A 14,834-nucleotide genomic window follows, 5' to 3' on the forward strand; every position below is an offset into this window, starting at 1 on the left:
CCCCACAGCTGAAGAGAGACCCCACAGGATCACTGTGACTATGAGGAGGGGCCCAGGTCTGGTCAGCAACAGCTGACAGGGATCCTGGTCCATGCAGATGAAACAGCTGCTCCCCCCCTCCCCCCCGCAACTCCAGTAGAAGCAAGTGGAAGTAGTAACTAAACTCTCTCTCTATATGGAGGCACAAATCCACGCCATCAAGCAGTATGAAAAAGTATATTAAATCTCCAGAACAGAAGGATAATGACAAGTACCCAGAAAACAAACCCAAAGACAATGACATCTATAACCTAAGTGACAATGAATTCAAAAGAGCCATCATTAAAAAAAACTCAATGAGTTAAAAGAGAGTACAGATAGACAACTCAATGTCTTCAGGAGCTATGTCACAAAAGAGCTTGATACTATAAAGAAGAACCAATCAGAAATATTGGAGACGAAGAACACAGTGGAGGACATTAAGAAAAATCTGGACTCTCTGAACAGTAAAGTCGATAATACGGAGGACAGAATTAGCAATTTGGAGAATAGGAATATAGAAATGCTGCTGATAGAGGAGGATAGAGAACTAAGACTAAAAAGAAATGAAGAAACTCTCCAAGAATTATCCGACTCAATTAAGAAATGCAACATGAGGATTATAGGTATCCCAGAAGGAGAAGAGAAGGAGAAGGGAGCAGAAAGCCTGTTCAAAGAAATAATGTCTGAGAACTTTCCAAACCTGGGGAGAGAGATGGAACTCCATGTGACAGAAGCCAATAGATCTCCAAACTTTATTGACGTAAAAAGACCAACCCCAAGACATATAGTAGTGAAGCTTGCAAAAGTCAATGACAAAGAGAAAATACTATGGGCAGCAAGGCAGAAGAAAACAACCTACAAAGGAACCCCCATAAGCCTGTCAACAGATTTCTCAGCAGATACCTTACAGGCTAGAAGAGAGTGGAATGATATACTCAAAACTCTGAAGGACAAAAACAGCAGGTTACACATTCTTCTCAAGCACGCATGGAACATTCTCAAGGATAGACCATATCTTGGGAAACAAAGCAAGCCTCAATAAATTCAAGAGGGTTGAAATAATATCAAGCATCTTTTCTGATCATAATGCTATGAAACTAGAAATCAACTACAAGAATAAAGCTGGGAAAGGGGCAAAAATGTAGAGACTAAATAACATGCTACTGAACAAACAATGGATTGTTGAAGAAATTAAAGAAGAAATCAAATATTATCTGGAGACAAATGAAAAGGGAAACACGCCATACCAACTCATTTGGGACACAGCAAAAGCAGTCCTAAGAGGCAAATTCATTGCAATACAGGCTCACCTCAATAAACAAGAAAAATCTCAGATAAACAATCTCAAATGACACCTAACAGAATTAGAAAAAGAAGCACAAACAAAGCCCAAAGTCAGTAGGAGGGAAATAATAAAAATTTGAGCAGAAATAAATGATATTGAAACAAAAACGACGGTAGAAAGGATCAATGAAACAAAGAGTTGGTTCTTCAAAAAAATAAACAAAATTGACAAACCCTTAGCCAGACTCACTAAGAAAAAAACAGAGAAGGCTCAAATAAATAAAATTAGAAATGAGAGAGGAGAAATCACAACAGATACCACAGAAATACAAAGGATCATAAGAGAATACTATGAAAAGCTATATGCCAACAAATTGGACAACCTAGAAGAAATGGATAAATTCTTAGACTCTTACAACCTCCCAAAACTGAAGCAGGAAGAAATAGAGAATCTGAATAGACCAATCACAAGTAAAGAAATAGAAACAGTAATCAAAAACCTCCCCAGAAATAAAAGTCCAGGACCAGATGGCTTCTCTGGAGAATTCTACCAAACATTCAAAGAAGATTTAAGACCTATCCTTCTCAAACTATTACAGAAAGTTGAGGAAGATGGAGCACTCCCTAACACATTCTATGAAGCCAACATCACCCTCATCCCAAAACCTGACAATGACAACACAAAGAAGGAAAACTGCAGGCCAATATCACTGATGAACATAGATACAAAAATCCTCAACAAAATTTTGGCAAACCGAATACAGCAATACATTAAAAAGATTATACACCATGATCAAGTGGGATTTATACCAGGAACACAGGGATGGTTCAACATCTACAAGTCAATCAATGTGATACACTACATTAACAAAATGAGAAACAAAAACCACATGATCCTCTCAATAGATGCAGAGAAAGCATTTGACAAGACCGAACACCCATTTATGATAAAAACTCTCAATAAAATGGGTATAGAAGGAAGGTACCTCAACATAATAAAGGCCATATACGACAAATCCACAGCCAACATCATACTCAATGGGCAAAAATTGAAAGCACTTGGTGCCCACTCTGACCAGTCTTATTCAACATAGTACTGGAGGTGTTGGCCAGAGCAATTTGGCAGGAAATAGAAATAAAAGGAATCCAAATAGGCAATGAAGAAGTGAAACTCTTGCTGTTTGCAGATGACATGATCTTATATATAGAAAACCCCAAAGAATCCAAGGGAAAACTATTAGAAATAATCAATAACTACAGCAAAGTTGTAGGGTATAAAATCAACATACATAAATCAGTATCATTTCTATACTCTAACAATGAACTAACAGAAAAAGAATTCAAGAACTCAATCCCATTCACAATCAAAACAAAAAGAATAAAATACCTTGGGGTAAATATAACCAAGGAAGTGAAAGATCTATACAACGAAAACTACAAGACTTTCCTGAAAGAAATTGATGATGACATAAAGAGATGGAAAGACATTCCATGCACATGAATTAGAAGAATAAACAAAGTTAAAATGTCCATACTACCTAAAGCAATCTACAGATTCAATGCTATCCCAATCAGAATCACAATGACATTCTTTACAGAAATTGAACAAAGAATCCTAAAATTCATATGGGGCAACAAAAGACCCCAAATTGCTAAAACAATCCTGAGAAAAAGGAACAAAGCTGCAGGCATCACAATCCCTGACTTCAAAGCATACAACAAAGCTACAGTAATCAAAACAGCATGGTACTGGTACAAAAACAGGTCCACAGATCAATGGAACAGAATTGAAAGCCCAGAAATAAAACCACACCTCTATGGACAACTAATCTTTGACAAAGGTGCTGAGGTCCTACAATGGAGAAAAGAAAGTCTCTTCAACAAATGGTGCTGGGAAAACTGGAGAGCCACATGTAAAAAAATGAAAATTGACCATTTTTTTTCACCATTCACAAAAATAAACTCAAAATGGATCAAAGATCTAAAGATTAAACCTGAAACAATAAGTCTCCTAGAAGAGAATATAGGCAGTACACTCTTTGACATCAGTGTCAAAAAACTCTTTTCAGACACCATAACTCCTCAAATGAGGGAAACAATAGAAAGAATAAACAAATGGGACTTCATCAGACTAAAGAGCTTCTTCAAGGCAAGGGAAAACAGGATCAAAGCACAAAAACAGCCCGTTAGTTGGGAAAAAATATTTACAAGTTATTTATCTGACAAAGGCTTAATCTCCATAATATATAAAGAACTCACACAGCTCAACAACAAAAGATCAAATAACCTGATCAAAAAATGGGCAGGGGACATGAACAGACATTTCTCCAAAGAAGATATACGGATGGCCAATAGACACGTGAAAAGATGCTCATCATCACTAATCATCAGGGAAATGCAAATCAAAACTACACTAAGATATCACCTTACACCTGTTAGAATGGCAAAAATATCCAAAACAAAAAGTGACAAATGTTGGAGAGGTTGTGGAGAAAAAGGAACCCTCATACACTGTTGGTGGGAATGCAAACTGGTGCAGCCACTATGGAAAACAGTATGGAGATTTCTCAAAAAATTAAAAGTTGAAATACCTTATGACCCATCCCACTACTGGGTATCTATCCAAAGAACTTGAAGTCGGCAATTCCAAAAGTCCAATAAACCCCTATGTTCATCGCAGCATTATTTACAATAGCCAATATGTGGAAGCAACCTAAGTGCCCATCAACTGATGATTGGATAAAGAAGATATGGTGTATATATATATATATATATATATATACACAATGGAATACTACTCAGCCATAAAAAAGATAAAACCGTCCCATTCACAACAACATGGATGGACCTTGAGGGTACTATTTTAAGTGAAATAAGCCAGAGAGAGAAAGACGAACTCTGTATGACTCCACTCATAGGTGGAAGTTAAACATGTAGACAAAGAGAACTGATTGGTGGTTACCACGGGAAAGGGGGGGTGGGGGGAGGGCACAAAGGGTGAAGTGGTGCACCTACAACATGACTAACAATAATATACAACTGAAATTTCACAAGGTTGTAAACTATCATGATAAAAAGTTAAAAAAATTATTTTATCCTTCTTTTAATAACTGTCCTCTTTATAAGATTTCTCCTCATGATTCATGTACTTATTGTCATTTATCTCTAAAATCTTCTATATCTCTTTATAGAAAGCTTCAAAGAAAGCAATAAAGGTCAAATGAAAAAAGCATAAATTAATCATTGTGACCCATCATAAGCATTCCTTTCTCCAAAGTCGAGATTGTGTTACAATTACATCAGGCTGCCATATGCCCTCTAACCAATTTAGTATTTCATTTAAAGGAACATGTGTACTATGCATGTCAAGCACTGAAAATTGTGGGTACAAAGAAAAATAAGATGCAGATTCTGCCTTCAAAGGGCTTAGCATCTAAGAAAACAACCTTGTAAAAAAAAATTCCAATACCATATACAAAGTTGATGGACCAGACTCATAAATAAAACACGGGAAAAATGTTTCTCCTAGCTTAGGGTTCAAGTTTGCCTGGAGGGCACAATGTTTGAAATGGGCCAAGAAAGATGACTGAGTTAAATAAATAAAAGAAGGTGGAGCTATTGCCCCGAAGATAGACTTCCATTCTGATACAGCTTCAAGTTGCAGTGTCAGTTGCGCTTAGAAGTAAACTGAAAGTTCACATTTACGATCTGATTTGAGCTGGTGTCATGTGGAGAGTGAAATAGCAGGGTCACTGGTTAAGATATGAACTTACTTTTAATAATGGAACATATTCATCAGGAAATAAATTATTATATGATTAGTACTATCAGTCATTCATATCTTAATATACTATGTGTTTTTATTTTAACTTATACCAAAAGCAAGCAAGATTGATGGTAAAAAAAAGTAATATTAAAAAGAATAAACCTGCTGATAAGATTGCTTTGAACTTCCAAGTGGAAGAAAAGTTGAAAAGTGGAGCAAAAGTTCCTCACGTGTTAGGAAGTTGCCAAAAGAATACCTGGGGAAGGTTTAAAAAACAATTCATGTAATTTGGGTCTGCATTCCAAATTTGCCTTGTTCAAATCTGCGTGATTTTGAAGCAGTAGAAGCCAAGGTCTGAAATGGAGGGAAGCTCCATGTCCCAACGACAACCAAGATGTGTTACTTGGGCAAACCCCTATTTTATTTCAAAACACTGGCAAAGAAGGCATGACTAGCAAGGTAAAAAGTAACTCATTGCCTCTTACTACAAATAACAAATGAGGACCTAGTTTACAATGTACAAATATAGGTTCTGGTAGATAGCGTCCCCTTTTCCATGGAAATTTTTAAAGTAAAATATATGTTTCGGTGTCCCAGGCTCTCTGTGCTGTACTTTTTTTGACTTTTACTGTACTCTTTCATGATATGTTAGTAAAACCATGAACTTCAGACTTAGAGAACCTAATTTTTCCGGATCTGCACACTTACCATAAGCATTTCACAAGATTGTTGGGAGAACTCAATACTTAAAACAGTTCTTAGCCTTGAGAATCCCTCAAAACGATCATTGCCCTTTTCACCCTGTGATGGATCTGCTACCATCTCAGAAGCCTAGAAGCCTAATGCTGCCATTTTCTCTCCACTTACATTCGTATAAAACTCATTCATACTACAGCGTAAGTGATCAAATTACACCTTCAAATATTACAAGCTGAGGAAGTTTTTTTTTAGCAAGACTCTTGTTTTGCCAAGGCAAATATGTAGCAGCTGAGTAGGAATTTCTAACATCAATATACTGACGGAGGAGAGTGAGGAGACAGGGAGAAGAACAGATCCCTTGTATCTTTTAAACACATTTTAATTGTGCTTCTCAAATGGAGGAATTGATTGCCCTAGTCCAAAAATGTGTCATATTCATATTGTATTAAGAATGCAGTACTTGAAGTCAGCTGTCTGGATTCTCAGAATATCAGCTACTAAAACTGATTAAATCAAAGCAAAACAAAACTAATCTACTACACGACTTTGTAAATATAAAATGAGAATATAATAGCAGGGGTCATATTAGCAATAATGTCTGATATTTGGTAAACATACAAAAGAAGTCACCTTCTTACCCTTGTTGTTATCATGCTTGGAGTTTTTATTAAAGGAAATTAGGACGCTATTCTTAACCATGCACAGCTGCCTGTATACGGAGATCTGGGCTCATTTTGGATTATGATCTCTGCTTCTCCTTATTTAGGATAGCCCAATGGCTCATCAGTGCCCTATTCTGCACCACATACCTGCCTGTCCACCGAGTTCATTTTCTCTTATACCTTTTTTTCTAGCCTCTCTGATGGCTGCTTATTTCTATGCACTGAATTTTCATGTAATCACTAGCAGACAATACAGAACATAATGACACATAGTTATTAGAGGAGAAGTACCAAATGCAACCTAACATATTCACAGCTTTCTTTTATTCCCATTCTCAAGCAATACACACAGGCGCATCCCATTGCACGTTCATGCACACACACACACCAGAATCATATTTTATCTTCAAAGCTTTGCCATCTGGTTCATATCAAATAAGGTAGATAAACCCATTATTTCTATCTTATTACATCTGGTAGCACTAGTTCCAGTTTAGCAGTTTTTGTTTTGAAGAGGTGTGGAACAAAGTAACAAAACAAGGACTTTCACTAGAGGTTAGATTTAATTGTTTTCTGGCCTTTTCTGTGAGAAATAAGGCTATTTAAGATTCTAACTCTGTATCAGAAATTCATAGAATTTCAAAATTGTATTAATTTTAATTATACAAATTATTCTACAATAGTAAGACAATAGGGTATAGGCACAAGCCAACACTATTTCATTAAATTATGGTGGTTAAGGACATGAAGCCATCAAAATAATTGCCATAGCTGTGCATTTCACTCTCAGACTGGAACTAACCTTAGGCAAAATGATGAAGCCTGTCTTCAGAGATGCCCTCCAAACTCCAGGGATTCTCTTCTCCTGCTCTGTTATCTGATCCCCAAAAGCTATCCCCTGGCAAAGCCTCTCAGCTTGGATTGATGATCCTTAGTTTCCCATTTCTTGACATTTCCCCAGCTCTTCTGCAGAAGTTATCTGCCCGGTGTCCAGTCATCTGTCTGCTTTCCCAAGGTAAAAAAATATAAAAAAAAATCTATGTTAAAAAGTTAGTGTTGACCTCCCCTTCATAATATCATACATTCACTTTTAACATTGCATTTCTGAAAACAAATATGACAATATTAGACATTTGCATAAACATATAAGGGGGTCATTTATTTATCCACTATCCATCAACCACATCACATAGGAGGTTTTCCATCCCCCTGTGGTATGGGTGGTTATATGATCTCATTAGTCAGTGTTGTACATAGGGATCAAGCTTATCAACGTGAGTTGAAAAAGAAAAGGGCTCCAGAATTGGGCATCCTAGTGTAATGATGAAACATGTGGATCTTAAAATCAGTTGGCTTGGAAACTGCCAGTTGTGGAAAGTATATATAATGTCAGGGAATTTATGTAACCTTCTTAAGATTCAGAAAATGGGAAAAATTAAGTCACCCATGCACAGGGTGGTTCTAAGCAGTAAGTAAGACAATGCATTAGAAGTCCTTCAATACATATTAACTAATGATATAGTTATCATTATAACACTTTAAAATAAGAACATGGGGCAAAATTGGAAATTTCTAGAGTACATATTATTTGTCAGATGTTCTATCGGGCAATTTGTAAATGTAGCATTGTTATATCACAACTATTAGCTTTTTAATTTTTATACATATTCTTTTCTATCTGATCTATTATTGTTAATTTAAAGCACCTCTTAGTTAAACGAAACCATATAATAAGACTCAAAGACATAGCTAATTATTTTGCAGGAGAAATAATTCAATGCATTTATTCTTAGCAATATTTAAAAAAAAAATTCTTGAAACTATGTTAGATTAGGGCGGGGGGAAACAAGAAGAGTAAATGGACCTAGAGTACATGGTGTGGAGGGAGCCAAATTTCTGATATGGGAAGAGGAAGAAAGGCTACCTGAAGTGAGGTCCAGGTCCTATAGAGAGAATCAGCACCAAATTAATTTTGAGTGTGTACCTCCTGCCAGTGCACCATCTGTGAAGAACCCAGCATTTAACTGTCCTTTACCTTTGGAAGTCCAAAAACAGAGAGTCAGATTTTACACATTTTGTGTAGAGATCAAGGCTAAAGGATAAAATTCAATCTCTAATCAAGATAGAATTAAACATGTCAAGTGCAAATATTTCACTAGCTGGGGAACTGGGGTACATTCATCACTCATGGAGCTATTATGCAAGTTTATCTCCAAAACAGTATTGAGTAATAGACATTATTAACCTAATTGCACAAGTGAATAACTGAGGCTTGGTGTCTCCATTTTAATTATCTTGCTCAATTTCATGTAAGTAGTATAGGTAGAATATAGATATGTGTCTAAATGATTAGTTGATGTACACAGGGATAATTCTGCTCTACTGTTATTGCTTTTCCCCATAGATGTAATAGTGATAGAGGCCTTGGACATAAGAGGAGGGACAAAAAGAAAGATTTTGAAATTCTGTAGGGTAATGTTATGAATTCATATTTTAAAACATAATCCCAGACACAGAAAGACAAATTATGCATGATCCTACTTATTTGTGGAATCTAAAATAGTCAAGCTCATAGAAGCAGAGAGTAGAATGATGGTTGCCAGGAGCCAGGGGGGTGGGCGAGGATGGGGAGATGTTGGTCAGAAGCAACAAAGTCTCACTTATACAAGTTGAATAAGTTTTAGAGATCTAATGTACAGCATGGTGACTATAGTTAACAATATTGAATAGTATACTTGAAATCTGCTAAGAAGGTAGATCTTAAGCATTCTCACCACAAAAAAAAATGATAAAGAAAATGTAAATGATTTGAGGTGATAGATGGGAGGGATTATTAGTTTGATTGTGGTGATCATTTCACAGTGTATACATATGTCAAAACATCAAGTTGTACACCTTAAATACATACAAGCTTTGTCAATTATAACTGAATAAATCTGAAAAAAAATCCCATACTCCAAATACATGGATAATTTATTACAATATTAGTATTTCTAAAGGTATAAAAAGACAAAGGCAAAAAGAGTGGAGAGGAGACTACAGTAAAAGGAAAAAAAATAAAAAGCAACAGCTAGAGAGTAGATCTGAAAAAACTGAATCCTGACACAATTATTTGATAGCAAGAAAGCATCCAATTTGCACTGCAGAATCCCCAAAGTAATCACTAATTGGTAACATCAGGTATGTTCTGAGTGACACAGGGGGAAAGATGGCAATGGAACCTGAAGGATTTTGGTACATCATTTTAAGAAGAGATGCACTCCCTAATGATCTCTTCTCTCACTTTGCACAGACATCTGCCTCTCTATCTTAGTCAGTTTGGGCTGCTATAAAAAAAAATACCATACTGAGTGGCTTATAGACAACAGAAATTTATTTCTCACAGTTCTGGAGGCTGGGAAGTCCAAGATCAAGGCACCAGCAGATTCAATGTCTGGTGAAAGCTCATTGCCTGGTTCACAGATGACAATCTTTTCGCTGAGTCCTCACATGGTAAAGGGGCAGGGAAGGTTGCTGGGGTCTCTTTGATAAGGGCACGAATCCAATCATGAGGGCATATGACCTAATGACCTAATCACCTACCAAAGAAGCCACATTGTAATACCATCACATTGAAGATTAAGTATCAACATATGAATTTTGAAAGGACACAAACCTTCCATCTACAGCACTCTGCCCCTTTGTTACTAGTATAACACTATGGAAACTGTAAAATGGAGACTATTTTAATCAAGGAAATAAGGTCTAATTGAAAGTGGAGAATTATATAAAAGTTTACATATTAAACATTGTGATGTCCAGGCATATCTTCCCCCAAATCACAAATTGCTGGAAGCCAAGTGGGAGGTTGAAGGATTCTTCTCCGGAGAAACTGATTGGCTCAAGAGGAAAAAGATTATATAACAATATTGGAATTCCTCTAACAAAACCATCTACAGCTTATTAGCCTCACGTATGCACAAGCTTCCAATTAGCTTTTCAGGTTCATTTATAAATATGAACAGTCAACAATCACTGAGGAAACCTCTAGTTGGAGAGATGGAGACAGTAGGGAAATGTAATGTGAAAGAAACAGAGACCTTGTCTGGAGAAAACAGAGAGAAAAAGAAGAGGAAATATGTGAAGATAGGTCAACAGTTTCATAAAGAACTAAATATGGCTCTGTTACATGACCCAGCCATTATACTCCTGGGTATATACATAAGAGAAAGGAAATCATATGGTCTTATGTAGATTACAACATGAACGTCAGAGCAACAAATTGTGATATATCCATACAATGGAATACGATGCAGTAATAAAGAGGAAAGAGTTATTGGTGCATGCAATAACATGGATGAACCTCAAAATAATTATGCTTAGTGAAATAAGTCAGACAAAAAGAGTATATACTGCATAATACCATTTATATGACACTCTTGAAAAGGCAAATTAATATATAGTTACAGAAAGTAGATCAGTAGTAGAAAGCCTGGGGATCAGGAAGAGGACAGCAGAAAAAGACGTGAGGTAGAGATTTATAAAAACAAGCATAAGGACACTTTTGGGGGTGACGGATAATGTCTTTATCTTGATTATATGATGGTTTAAAAGCTGTGACAAAATTTGTCAAGTTGTGTACTTTACAAATATGTGCAGTATGATTTAGACTAATCATACTTCAATAAATTTTTTAACAAGAAAGTATATGAATTTTGATGTAACAATTTTCAAAACACATAGATTTTTAGAAAAAATCTGCCAAATAGAATGAAGAGGTACACTTTAGCAATAGTTTGGTGTTATGGACTGAACTGTGCTCTCTCAAAATTCATATGTTAAAACCTTTACACCCGATGTGACTGTATTTGCAGACAGAGCCTTTAAAGAAATAATTAGGTTAAATAAAGTCAGAAGGGTGGGAAGCTAAACCTAAAGGACTGGTAATCTTATAAGAAGAGGAAGAGACATCAGAGATGCGCACACAAAGAGAAAAGGCTACGTGAAGAAACAACGAGAAGAAGGCATCTGCAAGCCAAGAAGAGAGGCCTCAGGAAAAACCAAACCCACCGACACCATGGTCTTGGACTTCCATCCTCCGGACTGTGAGAAAATAAATTTCTGTTAAGTCACCATTCTGTGGCATTTTGCTATGGCAGCCCTAATACCTGGTGAAAGTGTGGGAGGGAGAAATGAAGGGAAACTTAGTATATTCCAAGACAAAACAGAACCAAAAATCCAAAGAAATACAAGCCATCCTAAGTGTGGATGGATGGATAGATAGATAGATAGACAGATAGATATTCAGCAAAGTATCTGAATTCTGTGATCCTGACAAAACAGGTCAGCACTGAGCTAGGAATATCATGATCCATCCCAACATACAAATCATCTGTAAAAGGCAAAGCTATACTGATTCATGAACCAAAAAATCAGAAAAAAGAATACCCAGCACATATTAAATCAACCTCCCCTCCACAATATAATAATAAACAAAAGAAAGTTGTAAGACAATACTTCAAACTGAATATATTCAAATAAGCATTCTGAAATATAAAAAAAATCCTGAATCAAACATTCAAAGCTTATGAAAATAAATTTTAAAAATAATAAAATAGAAAAATATAAATATTGATTGAAATCAAAAAAGAAATAGAAGAAAAGGTAATAGAAATAAAGAACAAACTAAAAGTTCTGAAAAGGGTGTAGACCCAAATTAAAATTTAGTGAGAGGCACCAAAGTGAGGCATTAAAGGAATCAAGAGAATTAAAATTAGGTAAAGAAGTAAAAAGATTCAGAGAGAACATGGTGGAAACGGAAGGAAGGAAAACAGGAAAAATCTTTCATGTTATTTCATTCTCTGATGAAAAAAACTATATGATGCAAAGCAAAACAAAACTAAATTTAATGATAATCTGACAAAGCTTTCCTGAAAAAAATAAAGACCTGAATCTACATACTAAAAGGATCTACAGGGTGCCTGAAAAATTACATCAGAAGGAGCAACTCCAAGATATATACAAATAATCTATTTGATTTCAAACATAAAGGGAAAAAGTTCCTCAAGGCCTCCAGGAAAAATGATCAAATAACTTACCAAAATGTAAAGAAAAATTAGACTGATCCCAGACTTTTCAAAACAACAAACAAAGTAAAGCTACAATGGAGTAAGATTTTAAAAAAGAATTCATGGAAGAAATTATGAAACAAGTGCTATTTATCCAGCCAAGCTGTCCTTTAAATATCAAGAGTATATAAAAAACGTTTCAAATGCAAGAAATTAGGCAATGCTTCACCCATAAGCCCTTCTTATGGAATCTACTAGAGAAGGAGATTCATCCAACCAATTAATGGCAGGGAAAACATCAGTAAAAGGACTAATGATGAGCATTTTAATTTATGTAAATATAGATTGAAGACTAAAACAAAGATAGCGACAAGTTGGTAGCCCAATGTCCAAATATTATATATTCTAAGAAAGTAAAAAACAAGGTAATAGAAAAATGGGAGGAGAAGAAGAAATAAATAGAAAAACAGAATAATCATTGATATTTGTAGAGACAATGGGTGGAATTTAAAAGATACCATCAAAATATGACAAACCTGAATGTAAAAAAATCAAAACAAAACATATAAATTATAAACATATAAATATAAACCTCAAGATGCCTATATTTATATTGAAACATAGGTAATTTATATTTTCGATAAATCTAAAAATAAATATTAAAAAAGAAAGAATACACAGCTTATAGGGAAAGAAATGTAGCAAATAAACATGTCACATAATTATAAAATATCATTGCAAAGCTGGCACCAAATTTTCAATCCTATCAATAAATGTGAATGGATTCAACTCACTTTCCTTTTTGTTGAAAGTAAAGAAATTCCAGTTTGGTATACAAAGCAAAATTCATGCTGTGTACAAACAGAATACATGAAACCAAGTCATTACAAAAGGCTAAAATAAAAGCACGGGAAACAGTCTGCCCAGCAAATAGAAAGAAAAAGTCCAAAGAGGGAGTGAACCTGGTAGCATACACAAAATTCAAACTGAAAAGGACAGTGAAGAAGAACACCCTTCAATGCTAAATGCCACGATCACAAGAAACATACAGCACTTATGAATATGAACCAATTCACAAAGTAACCACTTCTCTGGAGTAGGTATTTTATGACATGCAAAGAGACACAAATAGAAACATCCTAATAATCAGAGACCTTAATAAACCATTTCCAGAAGATGACAGACCGACTGGACAACAAATATTTAAGGAGATATAAGATCTAAAAAACATAGGTTGAGTTAATGGATTTTGTCAAACTGCATAAACTAAAACTAAAAGTAGAAAATAGCTTCTGGGTGTCCATGGACGAGTCACAAAATTGGGTCACATGTTAGGCTACAGAGAAAACATCAGATTCCATAAAGTAGAAATATTACACAGAACACTGTGTAGCCACAAAGCAACAAAACTTGAAAGTATTAACACCCCACTCCCACCCCCACAGAAAAGCTCGCCTGGAAATTAAGAAATGATTTGCTGTATTCCAGATTTGTCCGAAGTTCTTTTCATGGCTTCTAAGCCAATAAATAAGGTAGAGCCTCAACAAGGCTTACGTTACTTTGGCGGAAAAAGACTTGCAGATCATCACTAATATGTACCAATAGGAAATGGGAGAACATTCTAGTAATGGATCTTGAGGATGTTAAACCAGGGAGAATGTAGACTAGAAATCTGGATAAGGGAGAGTTGGTTGATTTGTGGGCACTTTCTCTTGACTCAGGAGTTAACATCCTGCAAGAACATCTGGAACTGTCCCAGTATACTGCTTGCCTAGCTCCTTGAAGCACAGGAAAAAGGGATGGCTTACCATAATTGTTCCAGGAGCCAAAATTGACAGGCTATCGAGGAAAAGATAAAAAAGCTAAAGCATTAGACATGCTAGAATAGATTTGTCACATAAGGACAGGTTATTAGAAAATATTTCATTTACAATTCAAAAAGCAGTTTTCTAGTCAGAGGACCACTGATATCAGTGGTGTCTGTAGTCTTTTGTAGGAAATGGTTGACAGAAGGGGAGGATTCCATGGAAGTGGGCTTTCTGATATCAGTGGGAATGATAGGATTCTGGAAAAGCAGAGGCCAAAGGGCAGCACTTAAGTGTAGGAGGCGGAGTGGACATGATTTTGCAAATTCCTAATGGCAACAAAATGGCCCTAATCTACAGGCATCAAGAAAACAGTTAACAGGCCAGGGTATTCCTAAGGGAAAATACAGATGGGCATTCAACAAGAGTATTGCTTGAACTATACAACCAAAAATGATCAAGAGTGGTTGAAAGTATATGTCAGAGCAGATATCAATCAAATTTTTGGATAAATCATTCTGATACACACACGAAGTGGGAAATCACTCAG

The sequence above is a fragment of the Equus quagga genome, chromosome 6 (genome assembly GCF_021613505.1).
Source record: "Equus quagga isolate Etosha38 chromosome 6, UCLA_HA_Equagga_1.0, whole genome shotgun sequence".
Taxonomy (NCBI): domain Eukaryota; kingdom Metazoa; phylum Chordata; class Mammalia; order Perissodactyla; family Equidae; genus Equus; species Equus quagga.